This window comes from Lissotriton vulgaris, unplaced genomic scaffold (genome assembly GCF_964263255.1).
Source record: "Lissotriton vulgaris unplaced genomic scaffold, aLisVul1.2 SCAFFOLD_1154, whole genome shotgun sequence".
NCBI lineage: Eukaryota > Metazoa > Chordata > Amphibia > Caudata > Salamandridae > Lissotriton > Lissotriton vulgaris.
In genome coordinates this window covers 212,940-231,932 of record NW_028244807.1, presented here as the reverse complement: position 1 = coordinate 231,932, position 18,993 = coordinate 212,940, and the positions used below count along the sequence as shown (strand labels likewise).

At 47.1% G+C, this 18,993-nt stretch overlaps 1 pseudogene; it reads right to left on the bottom strand.

Moving 5' to 3' along the window:
- Positions 1-15,129: 15,129 nt before the first annotated feature.
- LOC147666721 (uncharacterized) lies at positions 15,130-18,009 on the bottom strand (annotated as a pseudogene).
- Between the last annotated feature and the right edge of the window lie 984 nt (positions 18,010-18,993).

Genomic DNA, 18,993 nt, shown 5'->3' with positions numbered 1-18,993 from the left:
ACCCAGCAACACAACAGTCATTCCACCTTAACCTTTTGGTCTAATGTCTGGCTTCAACAGGGTGACCTTGCACAGCAGATAACGCTCATAAAATGTTTTGGGGACTAGAAGTATCTTTGCCCCAGAGTCGAAGAGCATGCTCACGGGAGCATCACTGATCAGAACTAGCTCCTGAGGGCCATCACAAGCATTCCCTGCGACTGGGAGAATATTGATTCTTTCCAATTCTTCTTCATAAAGTTCAACTTCCCTGACTTTTTTATGCTTGTTGTCCGTTCTGCAGCTCTCTGAGACGTGACCTTTTCTCCCACATGTTTTTCACATGGCCTTCCAGCCTGGGTGGTCTTTAAAGTTGGCCATATGGCCAGGGCTGCCACACCTGAAGCACTTCCCCTGAAAATTCTTTGTGTTAAAGGGCTTTGAAGTGGTGCTCGATTTGGGTTTAACAAATCTATCCACCACCACCTTGACATCAATGTTCTCCTTTTTATCACCTGAACTGTCTTTGGGTATAATATCAACACACACTTTTGAATGCTAGTGACTTTTTACTATGGTCAGCACTTCTTGAAGCAATGGCTTTTCTTTTTTGCCACAGGGCGTCTCTCGTTTTGTCGAGGGTGCATCCCAACATGAACTGATCTCTTAAGCGCTCCTCTAAAGCTGCACCAAATTTGCACATGGAAGCCAATTTACTCAAGGTAGTTATGTATAGGGGTGGGCGGAAGTCGCGTAAGGGACTTTCGCGGAGAGGCACGGAGACTGATCCAATCTCCGTGCATCTCCGCATATTTCCATTACGCGCCTCCCGCCCGCCATATTAAATGATATTTAAAAGCCTAAAATTAAATTTAAAGTAAAACTTACCTTATTGCGGGCGCATCCTTGCCCATCGCGTCTTCTTGTTGGAACTACGCATGCGCTGGAGCCTGCGCATGCCCATTCCTGGCGAGGAATGAGCATGCGCAGGCACCAGCGCATGTGCCATTCCCAGATGAAGCCGCGATGGGCAAGGATGCACCCGCAATAAGGTAAGTTTTATTTTAAATTTAATTGTAGGCTTTTAAATATCATTTAATACAGCGGGAGGAAGGCGGGTGGGAGGCGGGCGGCTAACTTCCGTTCTGCCCCTGAATGTGCGGCGATTTGCCTCGTTTCTCCACCTTCTTTGCGCAAGGCGGAAGGGGCAAATCTCCGCACATTTCGTGGGCGGAACAGAGATGTCCGCCCACCCCTAGTTATGTACTGTTCGAGCGACTCATCCTGCCTTTGCATCCTTTTCCGGAAGTGATATCGTTCAAGGACAGTACTCACTTTGTGGAGATGGTGCAAGTTGAACTTTTTGAAGCAGATCTCGTATTTATTAAGAGTGGCAGATTCACTATCAGAGAATTCAGGAAGGTGTTCAAAGAATTCTTGTTCCTCAGAGCCCAAAAAATGCATTAGCAATGGGGCTTTCCTCTCTGCGCTTAAGGAAGTGCCACAGACACAAGCATAATGTGTGAAAACCTTATTTCACTTTAGCCACGAGAGAGAAGGAACTCCTGGAGATGTCAACAAGAAGTGAGGGGCCATGTGCGAGGCGTGAGCACTCTTCACTAGCTTATCCCTTAGTGCAAGGGGTGCAACCAACTTAAGAGCCCGACCACGCATGAAGAGACCATACATCACCGCCGATCGTCCCTAACTTGCCAAAAGCCTTTGCGGACCTCTTCAGTGTCCTTCTTCTCACATCAACCACCTGTGACCATGGTTAGGACTTTCTGCGAGTCTAAATCGATCATGTGAGGTTTCCTCCACTCACTCTCAGAAATCAACCCTTCACTAATCACACACACATTAATTCCTTTCCCCAGTTCTTCACCTCCAAACCACTCAACATCATCTGTCGTTTCACACTCCTCACCCCCGAGCCTTGACAGATAGTCTGCCGGGATATTTTTGGAACCAGGTAAGTAGGAGATGTCAAATTCAAATTTGTATAGAGCAACAACCCACTTCCATATCCTTTGGGAGACAAAGTCAATGCCTTTCTTGGAGAAGACCTACCTAAGAGGTTTGTAGTCAGTAAGAATTCTGAATCTTTTCCCCACAAAACCTTTATCAGCTTGGCACCGCCCAGAAAACTACCAGCGCTTCTTTTTCCACAACTGAATAGTTGCATTCAGCACCCCTCAAGGGCTAGAGACAAAAACAATCGTTTTATCCTTCATATCAACCTCTCCAAAAGAACTGCCCCTAACTCCTTTGAGCTGGCATCAGTCATGAGATAAGATACCTTTGTGGGATCAAAGCTTCCTAGACAAGGTGCTTCATTCATATGTTTCTTAATGCACTCAAACTCTTCCTCACAGCCCTTGGACCAAACAAATGTGCTTCCCTTTTGGAGGTGAGACCTCAAACAAGAGGTTTTCCCTGCAAAGCTCAGAACAAGTTTGTGATAAAATTCAGCCATGCCCAGAAACTTTACAAACTCTTCTTTGTTTAAAGGGGTGCGCAAATTACAAATGGTGTTTACCAGTGAGTCATTGGTTTGATGCCTGCAGCGGACACAAAATGCCCTAGGTACTCTAATTCTTTGACATCAAATTTGCCCTTATCAGCAATAAGGGCGAGGTGAGCATCACGTAACTTCTTCAAAACAGACCTCAGCCTCTCATCATGCTCCTTAAGATCCACACCAAAGATGAGCACATCATTTTGGTACACCTTAACACCCTGAAGGCTTCCAAGAATGCCCTCCATTGCCCTCTGAAAAACTGAGGAAGAGGAGTGAATGTTCTGAATGTTCTGAAGAGGAGAGTGAAGCCCGGCCTGGTGATTGGCAGAGGTCAAGTCCAAGGATAAAAAATGCCTTGCCCCCTCAAGAGAACCCAGCATTTTAGGTATGTTGGGTAAAGGGTAATGATCAACAATAACTGCTTTGTTGAGCTCCCTTGAACCGACGCAAAGCCTTGCCTCCCCATTGGCTTTGCGGGCCATAACAACAGGGGAGACCCACTCTGTTGCTTCAACTTATTGAATGATGCACTTGGCAAAGAGATTGTCTAATTCAACTTTCATGCTCTCCCTTACTAACAGCTGCTACTTAGCTGTTTTTGGAACAGCATTAGATTTGACCTTTTCCGATGTACATAGTTTTTTAAACACACCCAGCTCACCAACAACTACCTCAGGGAATTCCTTGATCCAATCTCGATCAGCATTACTAACAACCCTAACTGTTGGTAATTCCTTTAGGCAGACAGAGGGATTCTCATTAGGATCAAGGCAGATATGTAGATCACGTTGGTGGGACCAGGTTATGAGCGAGTCCCGCTTCATTGAGACATAGATTTTATAAGGGATGACTCTCCATTTGAAGTCAAGTATCCCCCAGAAATAACCCAGCAACTCAATAGTCACTCCACCTTAGCCTTTTAGTCTAATGTCTGGCTTCAACAGGGTGACCTTGCACAGCAGATAATGCTCATAAAATGTTTTGGGGTATAGCGGTATCTTGGTCCCAGAGTCGAAGAGCATGCTCAGGGGAGCATCACTGATCAAAACTAGCTCCTGAGGTCCATCACTAGCATTCCCTGTGACTGGGAGAATATTGATTCCTTCCAATTCTTCCTCATAAAGTTAAACTGCGATTACTTTTTTAAGCTTGTTGCCCGTACTGCAGCTCTTTGAGACGTGACCTTTTCTCTCACAGGTTTTTCACATGTCCTTCCAGCCTGGGCGGTCTTTAAAGTTGGCCATATGGCCAGGGTTGCTACACCTGAAGCACTTCACCTGAAAATTCTTTGTGTTAAAGGGCTTTGAAGTGGTGCTCGATTTGGGTTTAACAACATCCCAACATGAACTGATCTCTTAAGCGCTCCTCTAATTGCATGTGGAAGCCAATTTGTGTAAGGTAGTTATGTATTGTTCGACCGACTCATCCTGGCTTTGCATCCTTCTCCCGAAGTGATATCGTTCAAGGACAGTACTCACTTTAGGAAGGTGGTTATGTTAAGGGGTGCTTGTAAAGCACACTATCACCGTGGGTTTCCTGGCGCTGATTAGATGCTGAGGGTACAGAGGGACTTTAGCTGGGTTGTGGGAAGAGCCAGGTTTTTAATGATTTACGGAATTGGATGAGGGTGTTGGAGGTCTTGACTGAGGAAGGGAGGAAGTTCCAGAATTTAGGGCCAAGGTATGCAAATCTCCGACCGCCAGATCTGCAGAGTTTGATGAGTGGGACAACCAGGAGGTGTAGGTGTGCTGATCTGAGATTGCGTGAGGGACAGTAGGGCCTGATGAGGGATTTCAAGAAGGCGGGGCAAGAACCAGAAAGAGATTTGAAAGTGAGGCAGCCGAGCTCGAAGGCTGCCCTCAGGCTGACAGGGAGCCATTGCAATTTGATGAGGAGGGGTTTGGCAGACTGTACTGTAACAACAAGAGAGCCAGGGCTTGGGACAGCACTCCTATGCCCCTAGTCAAATCTATAATGACAACGAAGGAGTGTGCACCACAGTGTACCAAATCAGATAATTAGCTACAAAACTCCATATGTCCAAAAAAAATACCAATACTAACAGAAGTATCTCACAGGAGTGGCATCCACCTCACCAGTCAGGTGGTGACTTCCACTGGGTGACTGTATCCCACTTTGTGAAACAGGACAGGGATCTTCCTGTTGTAGAAGGACCCTCACTCACCACTAGCTGGTGACATGCTTCATCACAGGGTCACCGCTGGGGCGATCTAGTACCACCCCAGCGTGCTACAACGCCTGTTTTGCAGCGGAGCAGGATGTGGTGGATGCAAAAAGTGCCCAAATCAAAGTGTGGTGATAATAGGTGCAATTCATTTAAAAAAATACTGGGTTGTAGTCTTTATGCCTGTTTTAATAATGACCAACCTGTATTTGTTAAAAACAAGTGAGCGGACAATTAGGTTCTGTGTTACGAAACCGAATGTCCTTAGTAATTAGACAAAAATAAATATAATGGTCAACATGTTTCTGCTGTTATACTGCCATTCGCTCAGCATTCGTCAGGACCTAAAATTAGACCCCCAGTGGTATGCACGCGCTAAGGCGCACCCTACTGTGAGGTTCAAAGTGTGAAAAATATATACAATATTTAACTATCACAGGCAGTCTCCATGATGAAGGTCAGGGCAAAAATGTGCTTCCTGACCAAAAAAACGCCATTGGGACCGTTACAAATCCCCTTCAGATGTAAACAGCGCGGGTATTCTTCACGCGGTAAATATTGCTTTACTCGCGACTCCCCGCTTCAAACCTACAATCAAGGCTGCCGTCTCACTGTAGGGTGCGCCTTAGCATTGGGCGACTGGGCTCGAACGGGCTGACGGATTGGAGCAGCCACGGTGGTGAGATCCCTGCTCTGCGGGGGAGTGCTCCCTCACACAGCAGCGCGGCCTTACGGGCAGAAAAGATGAGAGGCAGGTGGCTGGCCTTGGGAGGTCACAATTTGTCGGCCTGTGAATTGGCGGGCGGAGAGGCTCTGGGAAGTTGGGAAGGACCCTGAGGGACAGGGGGCTTGCCTGGATGGGGGCGGACAATGGAGGCTCAGGAGATCTGCTTGCCTACAGTGCAAAATGGCACTCCCACCCCCTGTAGCTGCCTGAGAGTACGCCGCTCCTCGGCCAGTATTTCGGCAGGAAAGCAGCCACCTCCTGCGTGACCGGCCCTTGCCACCCTTCTCCCGCACATTGCGGTGCCAGCCTGGAGCTAATAGCAGTAGCCTGAGCTTGTCCATCACTTAGCTGTGGGCTGTCCACTAGTTTGGTCTCTGCTGCCTAGAGGGGGGTGACGATCTCCCCGTCACCGACCTGCCCACTCCGGGGGTGACTGGAGACCGGTTCTAGGGGCCCGCGCTGGACACGGATTTCTCAGCATCTGGAGGGAAAGAGGCCTTGTGAGACTCCCCAGCCACAGCTGAGCACGCACCCGACTGGGGGGAGGACTGAGAGCAGTGCCCATCTGGGGATCTGGGGGTTACGATCCTAGCAGCGGCCTCCACGTACAGGTCGGCCTTCCGGGGCCTAGCAATGTCGACGGCCAGAAACAGAAAGGAGAGGACGGTGAAGGCGGGCTCCCCGAAAATGGCGGCGCAGACAACCACGCAGCCTACGGATAAATTGCCGAGGAGGGACGATGCGGATGCCCCAGCAACGAAGGCCTTCATGACTGAGCTGTTCTCCGCAATTATGGAGGATATAGCGGAACTGCGGACTCAGCTTGCCTCTGATCTTCGCGAGGTGCGGCGCATCGTCGACGGGGTGGGGGAGTGGGTGGTGACCCTAGGAGAACACGACTTGAGCACCGCGGAGGACATCCACCACCTCCAGCAAGATGTGATCCGACTCACTGAACAAAACTTAGACCTGCAGGCCCACGCTGAGGACTTGGAGAATAGGTCACGCCGCAACAACATTCGGATTCGGGCGGTACCCTGGACGGGTGAGGGGTCGGACCTAAGAGAATATGTGGGGTCCCTCTTTCGGCACATTCTTGGTGAGGAGGAAGGGAGTGAGATACAAATGGACCGAGTGCACTGTGTCGGGCTCCCGCAGGGACCTAAGGCCCCTTCTCCGGACATACTGGTCTGTGTCCACGATTTTCAGACTAAAGAACAGATTCTACGAAAGGCTAGGGACACAGCCCTCCTACAATTCCGAGAACACCATCCCCTGCTCTTTCAGGACCTCGCGGCTTCCACGCTGACGAAGCGAAGAGCATTTAAGCCTATTACCACCTATCTTAGAGAGCAAAATGTTCCCTATTCCTGGGGCCACCCATTCCGCCTTATCTTTAAGTGGAAGGCCAAGCTCATTCAGGTGCGGTCCCTAGATGCAGCTCGTACCATCCTGGGTCTGAAACAGGAGACCTCCACCCCGGAAGCTGACGGCTCACCCGGTAGACAACGGAGGCGATCTGCTGAGTGGCAGAGAGTGGGTAAGCCGGTCTCCAAGGCGAAGCCTGACCTGACGACGAGCATGTTGGAGCGAGGAGCAGCTGCGGCCTCGGTAGCCCAAGTGACGGAGGATTCAGCGGACGCCTAAGGCTCTTCCTCTTTCCTGGCATCAGTGGGGCACATGGCTGGTGCTGGAGGGATTGACCCTAAGACGGTTCTGCCTGCTTCTTCTATGTCCGAGACTCGACCGAGTTATATCTCAGGAACAGACTGCATGTCTGTCTTGGGTCATGGCCCCCTGCCTTTGTGGCATACACCACAAACTTTCATGCTCTTCTTTCTTTTGTTCTATTTCACTTTGACTTTTGGGATTTTGGGGGGGGGCCGTCTCGGGCAGGGGGGCAGTGGGAAGGGGTTTCTAGGGCCGATGGGTGGGAGGGGGGTGGGTTGGGGAGGGTAGTGTTGGTAGCAGGGGGTTGGGCAGAGTGCTGTCACGGAGATGCTTGCGGGCATTGTGGCGAGGGAGAAAGTTTGGGTTGTGCGGGGTGCAGGGGCCACGAGGAGTGGGTGGTGTTGGTCCGATTGTGCGGTATCACGCTCTAACCAAGATTCGGCCACTGATAGCGGGGGTAGGACTCAATCGCTTCAGGTGCAGCGGCCGAGGGCGGACGACCCTTACATAGCACTATAGAGGGGTCTCTCAACGATGCCTATGATTTTAGGGACGTGGAATGTTAAAGGGCTGAACTCCCTCCAGATGCGCCAAAAGATTTGGAAATATATCAATGACCATCACTTAGACATAGTTGGCCTCCAGGAAACGCACCTGACTAGAACGGAGGACTCTTGCCTTAAGCACAAACTGTTCCCATAGATATATAGGTCCTCCGCCACCACGAAACCGAGGGGAGTGGCCCTGATGTTTCGATCGACCCCACATTTCCAACCACTGGGGGTACAAAGTAATAAAGAGGGGCGTTGGATCATGGTCAAAGGTCTCTTGCGGGGTAAATTGGGCACCTTCCTTGTGCTGTATGCACCTTACACGGGCCACAACGTGTTCCTCCAAACCTTGATGGAGAAGCTAGTCGATTTTGCTGAGGGGCCACTGATCGTTATGGGGGACTTTAATCTAATATGGCAGAAGGGTATGGATAGCACCCACCTACAGAGGTCTGACATGGGTACATTCTCCCCCGAAACCCAACAAAAAATCTCGGATTTGGGCCTTTTTGACGCTTGGCGCTTCCTTTATCCCCAATCCAAAGACTACACTTTCTTCTCCCATGTCCACCGCTCCTACTCTCGACTTGACTACTTCTTCCTGAGTCAATTCCTCCGGGGGGACCTCCGCGAGGACAAGATCTTTCCGCTTTCCGTTTCTGACAATAGCCTGCTCGCATTGGGCCGCCGTTGGGGCACGAAGAATAAGGACGGCCCTAAATGGAATTTCCCGGCAGCCCTTGTTCGGGACAAGTCCTCCTGTACCGCTCTTCACCACATGGGATGCCTTTAAGGTTTATTTTCGAGGGCACTGCTTAGCATTGAATTCAGCGCTTAATAAGCAGCGTGGTCGAGAAAGGGAGCAGCTGGAAGAGGAACTCTCCATTTTAGAGAAGGCACACAAAGAAAACCCCTCCAGGTTAGGACTCCGACAGCTAACGGCCGTCAGGGGTAAACTCTGGGCCCACTACAATAACTGAGCCGAGTACACCCTGCTAAAATTGCGACTTCTCTCCTATTCCCAAGGCAATGAAGTGGGGAGACACCTAGCCAGAGAGCTTGGAGATAAGAGAGAGCGGGAATACACTGGGGGGGATGCACGACGGACAAGGGAGAATGATACACTAGGACGAGGCTAAGGCTGAACTCTTTGGACTTTCTACAAGACCCTCTACACGGGGGACAGCCTGGACGCGGCTGAGCAACTTGAATATTTACGGGATTTGGCATTGCCCCAGGTCTCCGCAGAATGGAATGAGGAGCTCTCTGCTCCCTTCAGTCGAGAAGAAGTTAAGGCCCTCGGGTAAGATGGCTATCCAGTCGTTTTCTATAAAACCTTCACCTCTGAGCTTTGCCCCTATCTGGTTCGCCTGTTCAATAGCATGGCGGAGGAGGGTGACACCCCGGCCACGATGGCCGAGGCACTAATATCCGTCATACCCAAACCCGGTAAGGACCCTGGGAAATGTGCCTCATATAGGCCGATTGCCCTGTTAAACTTGGACGCGAAACTCTACTCCTCCATCATAGCCCGGCGGCTCAATGATCTGATGCCGGCCCTCATTAACCCGGACCAGTCGGGGTTTAAAAAGGGACGCCAGACCCATGATAACACTCGGTGGGTGATACACCTGATTGAAAAAGCCAACAAATTTAAAATCCCGGCGGTACTGGTGGGATTGGACACCGAGAAGGCGTTCAAAAGGGTGGACGGGGAATTTTGTTTCGCACGCTGACCGCCTTCGGCTTCTCCTCCAAATTCTTAACAATGATTCGGGCGAACTACGTCTCCCCCCAATCCCGGGTCGCGGTGAATGGCCACCTGTCTTCCTTCTTTGTGCACTCCCGGGGCACAAGCAAAGATGCCCGCTGTTGCCGCTGCTTTTTGCCCTTAGCATAGAACCGCTGGCGGCGGCGGTGAGGTCCAATCCCAACATTTGTGGCCTGCCCTTCACCGGGGAGTCCCATAAGATTTCGCTCTTCGCAGACGATGTCCTACTTTCCCCCTCTAGCCCAGCCCGTTTTCTCCCTCAAGTACAAGCCACACTAGACTGCTTTGAAGCAGTGGCGGGCTTCAAAATTAACTACGATAAATCTTATGTTCTTAACCTCACGGTTCCCCAGCACGACGCCTCACATCTTAAGTCGTTGACCCCTCTTCCATGGACTGACTCCTCCATCCAATACCTAGGGGTCCACTTGACCCCTACGTTGGGCAAGCTTTACGCTGCTAATTTCCCTCTGGTTCTAGCCAAGATCCGAACCGACCTGGCCCGATGGAAACCCATGTTCATCTCTTGGTTGGGGAGAATTCATGCTACCAAAATGTCCCTTCTCCCCAAGCTTATGTACCTATTCCAAGCCCTTCCTATAGACTTAGACGGGGAATTCTTCCGACCGGTGAAGACTATGATGCTACGCTTTATTTGGCAGGGGGGGTCGTGCGCGCTTCTCTTTTAATGCCCTATGCAGGCCACAAAGGGAGGGCGGAGTGGGGCTGCCTGACATACACCTGTATTACAAAGTTGCACAACTCTGGGTTCTGGTGGAGTGGTCCCAACAAGAATCAGAAAGACACTGGCTGCATATGGACAGGAGCATCGCTGGGAGGTCGATCTGGGATTTGGTGTGGAAGCCCAAATACGACAGGCCCAAGAATGCATATATCAGTACCCCCACTAGCACCACCCTGAAGGTCTGGCACTCGGTGTCCGGGGATGACAGGTGGACCACCTTCCCCTCTCCCTTCACGCCCATACATTTTAACCCAGCTTCCCCCCCGGCACTATCCGTGGGGCCCATTGAGGCTTGGATGGAGGGAGTATGCTTAGCGCTCACACACCTGTTCCACAATTTTGACCCTCTCACCTTTGACAATTGTAGACGTGATTATGGGGTCCTGAATCATGAACAATACCACCTTGCCCAACTTCTTCACTGGGCGCTCTCCCCCCCAGGTGAGGGAGGCGGCCACTAGACCACTCACGAAATTCAAAGCTTTCCTGACCAAGACCTCCTCCATGAAAGGCGTCATCTCCTTCTTATATGGGTTCCTACTTTTCACCACAGTTGCCCCTAGGCCTCGTTACATGACCATGTGGGAGGGGGTCCTCCACCAGGATATCCCAGAAGCTGAGTGGACCCACCTATGGTCTGACATTGCCAAGTTTAACTATTCAGTGGAACTTAGGGGGGCACACATGAAAACCATGATGAACTGGTATCTTTGCCCCGCCAAGCTGAAGCAGATCTTCCCTGACACCTCCGATAGATGTTGGAGGGGGTGTGGACTCCTGGGGGACTTTCAGCACATATGACCCATTATCCGACCATACTGGGAAGAAATTATAGCCCAAATCAAAGATGTCCTGGGATACCCCATTCCTACCTCAATGGCCTTTACCCTGTTGGGACTCTGGGATCCTAGCCTCGAACATCAGACTAGGGCGGACAAGAGGATCATGTGGCTATGCATTGGGGCGGCCAAAATAACCCTAGCCGCGGCATGAAAGAAGAAGGAGGCGCCGGCCGCCTCCCTCTGGTACTCACGGCTTTGGAGATTGCTGAGTGTGGAGAGGATGGCGGATATTTTCCTAGACGACTTTAAGAATTTTGAATTCTGCTGCGGCCCACTGGTTGCTTTCCTTTCCAAAGGACTGCCATTGGCAGTTTGCCCTACTAGAGTTGGAGCTCTCCATTTGTTCCAGCTCAGATTCCCTGCCACCACTAATCTAGGCCTTGTATGCTGTGTACTGCTACCACCACTGGGGAGTGAGAGAGGGGGTAGAGGGGATGGGGGGGCGGGAGAGTGGGAGGTGGGTCTTTTGGTTTGTCTACTGTTATTTCAATTCAACGTCCTGCACTATCTTCATTTATGTTGTTTGTTTGCAGACAGTTCTGTCAGCATTAATGTAGCATGTCTTGAGTCACAATTCCTGTAGGGCACAGAATTGACTTTGCACTATTCAAGCTTCTAGCTTCTTCCGGGATCCTAGACAAGCTGGATGGGTCCTTGGTTGCCACAGTTAACTACCACAGGGGACCTCCCCTCATTTGCTTGTTGTTAGATCACGTGCTCCTCCCCCGGTAACTAATGCTCTACCTGGAATGCTCTTATGCTACCCCCTGCGTGGGGAAATGTACGGGACTGTCGCTTGTCATTTTGCCATATTATCAAATGCCAATAAACATATCTTTGACAAGAGTGGCAGAGTCACTGTCAGAGAGTTTAGGAAGGTGTTCAAAGAATTCTTGTCCCTCAGAGCCCAAACAATGCATTAACAATGAGGCTTTCCTTTCTGCGCTTAAGGAAGTGCCACAGACACAAGTATAATGTGTGAAAACATTCTTTCACTTCAGCCATGAGAGAGGAGGAACTCCTGGAGATGTCAACAAGAAGGGAGGGGCAGTGACATTTTGTATGATGTACGTACTATGTTTTGACCTAGTTACTACTTAAGGGTGAACTTCAGTGATCTGCTTACAGTGCGCAATGTCCACAAACCTTATAAGCTGTGCGCATCAGCGAAACTGTGTGAAACTTCAGCAATTAGAATTTAGGCCAATGAGCGCAATCCCAGAAACTGTATTTGCTGTGAGCATCAGCAGAACCATCAGCCTGATTACTGATGGCACATATTTATACAGGGAGGAGTCACTTTAGTCTGGTGTTCAATTACATGTGTAGATGTGAATCTGGTGGTGCCTGATAACTGAAAGGCACACATTTGTTTACATACAATTTCATATATGTCTGATTTATTATTCCTATTACAGCGCCTTCTACCTTGAGAAGGCCCATCCTAGACCAGTGTGAGGACAAAACCCACGCCGACACATGAGCGACCTGAAGTATAATACTGAGAAAAAGTAACCTGGAAGATTGCTGCAAATTAAAGTAAATGAAAAAAAATTAATAAAGAACTACATAACAACAGCTGTGTGACCTGGAAGCCGATTGTTTCTCAATAAAGCCCTAGTTTGTGATTACCTTACAGTGCTCACATTATCATCCACGCTAGAAGAGATGGGAGCCTGGGTGGTCTGGTCACAGAAGCTCATTTACATACAAAGGGGGTGACAGCCTGTTCACAACGCACAGCACAACTTGTTTACGTAAAGTGCTAGTACACAGAACAGGTTAAAGTCTTGTGTCTCTTTTTTTTGTTTTCTTTAATATATCCTACACCTTGCTCTGTTCTTCTCTTTCTCTCATTTCAATTCATCATAAATTACTCAAATTCACTATTGCTTTATCAGCACGGCACAAGTCGGAGGGTAGCCACTGTTTGAAGGGGTCCCCCTACTATTATCTATAAACGGGACTCAGTTCCACCTAGCTCCTTAGCCTGCAACTGGTAATTGTTACTTTGTGCCCCAGCACTGCAGACACAGGCCTCTGAGTGTTTGTTTGTGTGAGTGGTGCAAGAGAGGAACAGAGAACTTGACAAAATTAGCCCTTCTAGTGCTTAATACATTATAAATGTGAAACACTTTGGGGTTTAGGGGCTGGATAAAGAATAACGTCAGGAAACGAGCGCAAATTAAAAGCACATTTTATTTATTTGCTGAAAACTGTTTAAAATGTAATTTTCAAGTTCCACTTATCTGTTTAAAAATATTTACACTTTCAGTCATTTCTGAGTTTAGTTACAAACTAATAGTGGGCAAAACACATGATGTATAAAAACTGAAACCAAAAACCTATTTTTACATTATTTTATGTTTCTTGTTTTTAAAACAGGCCGTCAACCTTTCACGTGAAAATTATTATAAGGGCCTGACATCACTTCTTGTGATGCCACTACATGTGACGTCACTGTGATTTGCATATGATAATGGGCTCCTTCACTATTTTCCATACTTGTGCCCTGTTCATTGGCATGACATGGGTCTATAGGTATTAAAAATAAACATATAAATTCACAGGTGTTCAGACCATTTCTCTGGTGATGTCACACATTGGCATGTATTCAGCTGCTTCTTCTATTTTTAGGTGAGTACAAATAACGTGCCGTTCCCCCTCCTTCCATTTCTCTCTTTTTCTCCCCCTTTCTTTGTCTCTCTTGCTCTCTGGATCTCTCTCCCTCTCTATCTCCCACACACTCCTGTTAGCGTTAGCTTCATGAATGTCACTGCCACTTCTGGCATTCATACGACAAACCCTTCAGAACATTTGAGGACAAGGGACAATCAAGTGTGGAAGATGAGTTGCTGGGAGTGCAACTGATTATCCTGGCACATGTATGCTTTTGATGTGGGATTTCGCTATTTCACCACATTCTTCAAACAGAGTCTCCTGCTTACAATGGCTCAATTCTGGTACAAAGTAGAGTTTGGCAAGTCTCAAAATGAATAGGGAGAGCCAAGTCAGAGAGGAGCCACGGGTCGCACTTAGTAATAAGGCGCGAGGCGCGAGCTGACCCATCAACTGAAACAGTTTGTATAAGATGCAGCAAACGTTACCAAAAAACAAGGTATATGCTCTTTTATATCTAAAAATAGGTTATTTCTTGAACACCTGTGCTTATTTCATTACATATACTGCAGTGGCATTTGTTAATAGTAATACATGCATTTTACCAATGAAGCTTCCATCTCCAGAGCCCTGACAACATGTCCACTCTGGGTGTGTTGGGTTTATAGGTTCTATCACTAATCTGACAAGTTAGCTGGAAAGACCGTTGTTAGTCCCAGTGTTGTTCAGTGTTGCTTTTACAGGTAGTGTGGTCAGGTGCGATTGAATGTTTTTCTTTGTATCTCTTCTTCACCAAATAAAAATCAACTATGTTTCTTTTCTTTTAATCCACATTGTGCTTGTCTCCCACTGTGCATCCTGGTACATACTGTCACTTTGCTATGTGTACGGAGTGAACAATCACTGGAAACAAACACTTTTATAATTCTGCAAATACTGTTATCTGTTTTTCTTCTTTACTGCTATTCGGGTCTTCTATCACCTGGTATTTCAATGTCCTACATAATTTGAATTTTATCTTTTTCCGTAATTCATTCCTCTCACAATAACTGCATTGTTTTACTCTTTTCTATGTCCTCAGATGGGTTAATATTATTTTTGATGTTCTTAACTTCTTTCCGGAATCTCTGCATCTCTAGAATTATTTCCATGTGAGTTAAATGAAGGAGTGTATTCACTGAGGGCTGTGTGGGATCGAACATTGACAAAAGCCCTTCTCACTTTCAGTGCCCTTCTATTTTTTCCCCCTGTGTGTTCGCTGATGACTTTGTAGCTCAAATCGTCGACTAAAGCTCTTCCCACATTCATTGCACTTGAGTGGCTTTGTAAATGTAAATTTATTTGAGCTTGTAAAGCGCACTGCTACCCGTAGGTTTCCTGGCGCTGTATAAAGCGCTGGGGAACCCGTCCTGGCTTTCCCTGTGGGATGTATTGTATTGTATTGTAACTAAATTTGTAATGCACACAGCTACCCACATGGGGTCTCCCGGCGCCAGCAAAAATGTAGTAGTGGTAGGGTCAGGCAATCATCACTGAGGGAAAAGCAAAGTTTTAAGCTTTTTACGAAATTTCGTAAGGGAAGGCTCGAGTTTTATCGGGGCAGGAAGAGAATTCCAAAGTTTAGGGGCAAGACAGGAGAAAGAACGACCGCCCATTCTTGCCAGTTTGTAACGTGGATGGTCCCTGCTGGAAGTCCCTAAGGTGGAGCCAGGCATCCCCGGCTGTTGTGGAGATTAGGCAAGCTAATGCCCAGAGTTGCCGAGTGGGACCCCTGATTAGAGTAGGCACCGAAGCGAGAATTATCGAGTCCGCTGACCCTAGTCCACGACCCCCGAGTGTGTTTGTTGATGTTTTCGTAGGGTTGATAACTGACTAAAGCTCTTCAAACATTCACAGCAATAATATAGTTTTCCCCTGTGTGTATTCGCTGATGTGTTTGTAGGTCTGATAATTGACTAAAGCTCTTCCCACATTCATTGCACTTGAATGGTTTTTCTCCTGTGTGAGTTCGCTGATGATACCTTAATACTGAAGAGAAGCGAAAACTACTGTCACAAGCACCGCAATTATAGGGTTTTTCGCCTCTGTGTGTTTGCTGATGTGCTCGGAGGTTTCATAATCGACTAAAGCTCTTCCCACATTCATTGCACTTGAGTGGCTTTCCCCCTGTGTGTGTTTGTTGATGTTTTCGCAGGATTGATAACTGACTAAAGATCTTCAAACATTCACAGCATTCATATAGTTTTTCCCCTGTGTGTGTTCGCTGATGTCTTTGTAGTTCTGATAATTGACTAATGCTCTTCCCATAATCATTGCACTTAAATGGTTTTTCTACTGTGTGTGTTCGCTGATGATACCTTAATGCTGAAGAGCTGCAAAAACTACTCTCACATTCACTACAATGATAGGGTTTTTCCCCCGTGTGTGTTCGCTGCTGACTTTTCAGGTCTGATAACTGACTAAAGCTCTTTACACATTAATTGCACTTGAATGTTTTCCCCCTGTGTGTGTTCGCTGATGTCTTTGAAGGTGTGATAACCGACTAAAGCACTTTGCACATTCACTGCACTTGAATGGTTTTTCACCTGTGTGTGTTCGCTGGTGTCTTTGAAGGTGTGATAACCGACTAAAGCACTTTGCACATTCACTGCACTTGAATGGTTTTCCCCCGGTGTGTGTTCGATTATGACGTTGAAGGCTTGATAACTGACTAAAGAACTTTGCACATTTACTGCACTTGAATTGTTTTTCCCCTGTGTGTGTTTATTGATGTCTTTGAAGGTGTGATAACCGACTAAAGCACTTTGCACATTCACTGCACTTGAATTGTTTTTCCCCTGTGTGTGTTCGCTGATGTCTTTGAAGGTGTGATAACCGACTAAAGCACTTTGCACATTCAGTGCACTTGAATGGTTTTTCCCCTGTGTGTGTTCCCTGATGTTTTTGGAGGTTTGATAAGTGACTAAAGCACTTTGCGCATTCACTGCACTTGAATGGTTTTTCCCTGTGTGTGTTCGCTGATGTCTTTCAAGGTGTGATGACCGACTAAAGCACTTTACACACTCATTGCACTTGAATGGTTTTCCCCTGTGTGTGTTTGCTGATGATACCTTAATGCTGAAGAGTAGCGAAAACTACTGTCACATTCAATACATTGATAAGGTTTTTCCCCGGTGTGTGTTCGCTGATGATTTTTTATGTCTGATAGCTGGCTAAAGCTCTTCCCACATTCACTGCACTTGAATGGTTTTTCCCCCGTGTGTGTTAGATGATGACTTTTTAGGTCTGATAACTGACTAAAGCTCTTTACACATTTATTGCACTTGAATGGTTTTTCCCCTGTGTGTGTTCGCTGATGTCTTTGAAGGTGTGATAACCGACTAAAGCACTTTGCACTTTCACTGCACTTGAATGTTTTTTCTCTTGTGTGAGTTAGCTGATAAACCCTTAATGCTGAAGAGTCACGAAAACTACTGTCACATTCACTACAATGATAAGGTTTTTCCCTGTGTGTGTTCACTGATGACGTTTTAGGACTGATAACTGACTAAATCTCTTCCTACATTCATTTCAGTTGAATGGTTTTTCTCCTGTGTGTATTCGCTGATGTTCTTGGAGGTTTGATAATTGACTAAAGCACTTTGCACATTCACTGCACTTGAATGGTTTTTCCCCTGTGTGTGTTCGCTGATGTATTTGAAGGTGTGATAACCGACCAAAGCACTTTGCACATTCAGTGCACTTGAATGGTTTTTCCCCTGTGTGTGTTCCCTGATGTTTTTGGAGATTTGATAAGTGACTAAAGCACTTTGCACATTCACTGCACTTGAATGGTTTTTCCCCTGTGTGTGTTCGCTGATGTCTTTCAAGGTCTGATAACTGACTAAAGCTCTTTACACATTCACTGCACTTGAATGGTTTTTCCCCTGTGTGTGTTCGCTGATGTATTTGAAGGTGTGATAACCGACTAAAGCACTTTGCACATTCACTGCACTTGAATGGTTTTTCTCCTGTGTGAGTTCGCTGATGAACCCTTAATGCTGAAGAGTCACGAAAACTACAGTCACATTCACCACAATGATAAGGTTTTTCCCCCGTGTGTGTTAGCTGATGACGTTTTAGGACTGATAACTGACTAAATCTCTTCCCACATTCAATGCACTTGAATGGCTTTTCCCCTGTGTGTGTTCGCTGGTGTATTTGTAGTTCCCATAACCTAATAAAGCTCTTGACACATTCACTGCACTTGAATGTCTTTTCCCCTGTGTATGTGTGCTGATGAAGCTTGAGTAGTGATGTCAAACTAAAGCTCTTGCTGCATGTGTATGATTCTTCTTTCTTGGTTAGTATCTGTGGGTCGGGTATATATTTGTCTACATCCCAAGACTGCATTTCCTGATGGGCCGACATGGCTGATAAAGCACTTGTGTTTTTCTCACACACTTTATATGTGTGCAGTATTTTGCACGTTTGATTTCTGTTTTAACAATAAAATGTGATAGCCACCAAATAATTGCCACACTCCTAATATGTAGAAGGTGTCTTTGTAGGCGATTGTGCCTTTAGATTGGATTATGGCTATGCACGATTGCGGGTAAAGTTGTATCTTCCTTTTGGCCGGTGCAAATCGGAACAGTCTGTTGTATTGTAGATACAAGAACTCCTCTTTCCTTTACCCGTCAGTTGTCCAGCTCCGCTCTGTTGTGCTCTTCTCTGGTTACTGTGGTTTGGCCAGAAAGAGTTTACAATTCTCCTAGAGCACGGAGTGATGGTTTGTCATCATTTTATAAAACAGAGCACTGCAGTAATCACATCATACCGATCCCATGATCAAAGCTAGTATTAGGTACTTGTTTATACAGGAGGTGGTTTGTTATTGTTGTTGCCTTAATTTTCCTAAGGTCATTTCTTCATCTTGTGGCGTGGAGGTGCACAGCTCAGCCTCTTGCAATCACTGAACTGCCCTTGACGCTTCATCCGGGATCTGTCAGTTTGTGTGCAGGTTCCTCTGTCGCCGACTGAGCTGATGTTTTCCTGAATACTGTAACTCATTATTTCTGCTATTATTAAAGATTTACAGCATTTGCTTCATTAGTGATGGTCATTTCATACATTCAAGGCTTGTTTTCTGTTGGATGTAAAGATATTTAAAATTACTAAATTGAAACAAAATGGAATGAGAATTCACAATATTTAACTGGTTGTAAAAGACATTTCTGGGGAGATTTTGATGGAGGGTCCCGTTCTACCATCTAACATCACCAGAAAGGAGAGTTCTAACAGCCTTGGCAACATGAAGGTCTGATGTAGGCCCTGCGTGATAGAAATCTGAAAACATGCTAAAATAACTGGCTTTCCCCATTAGTAAATAAAGGCCCCAGG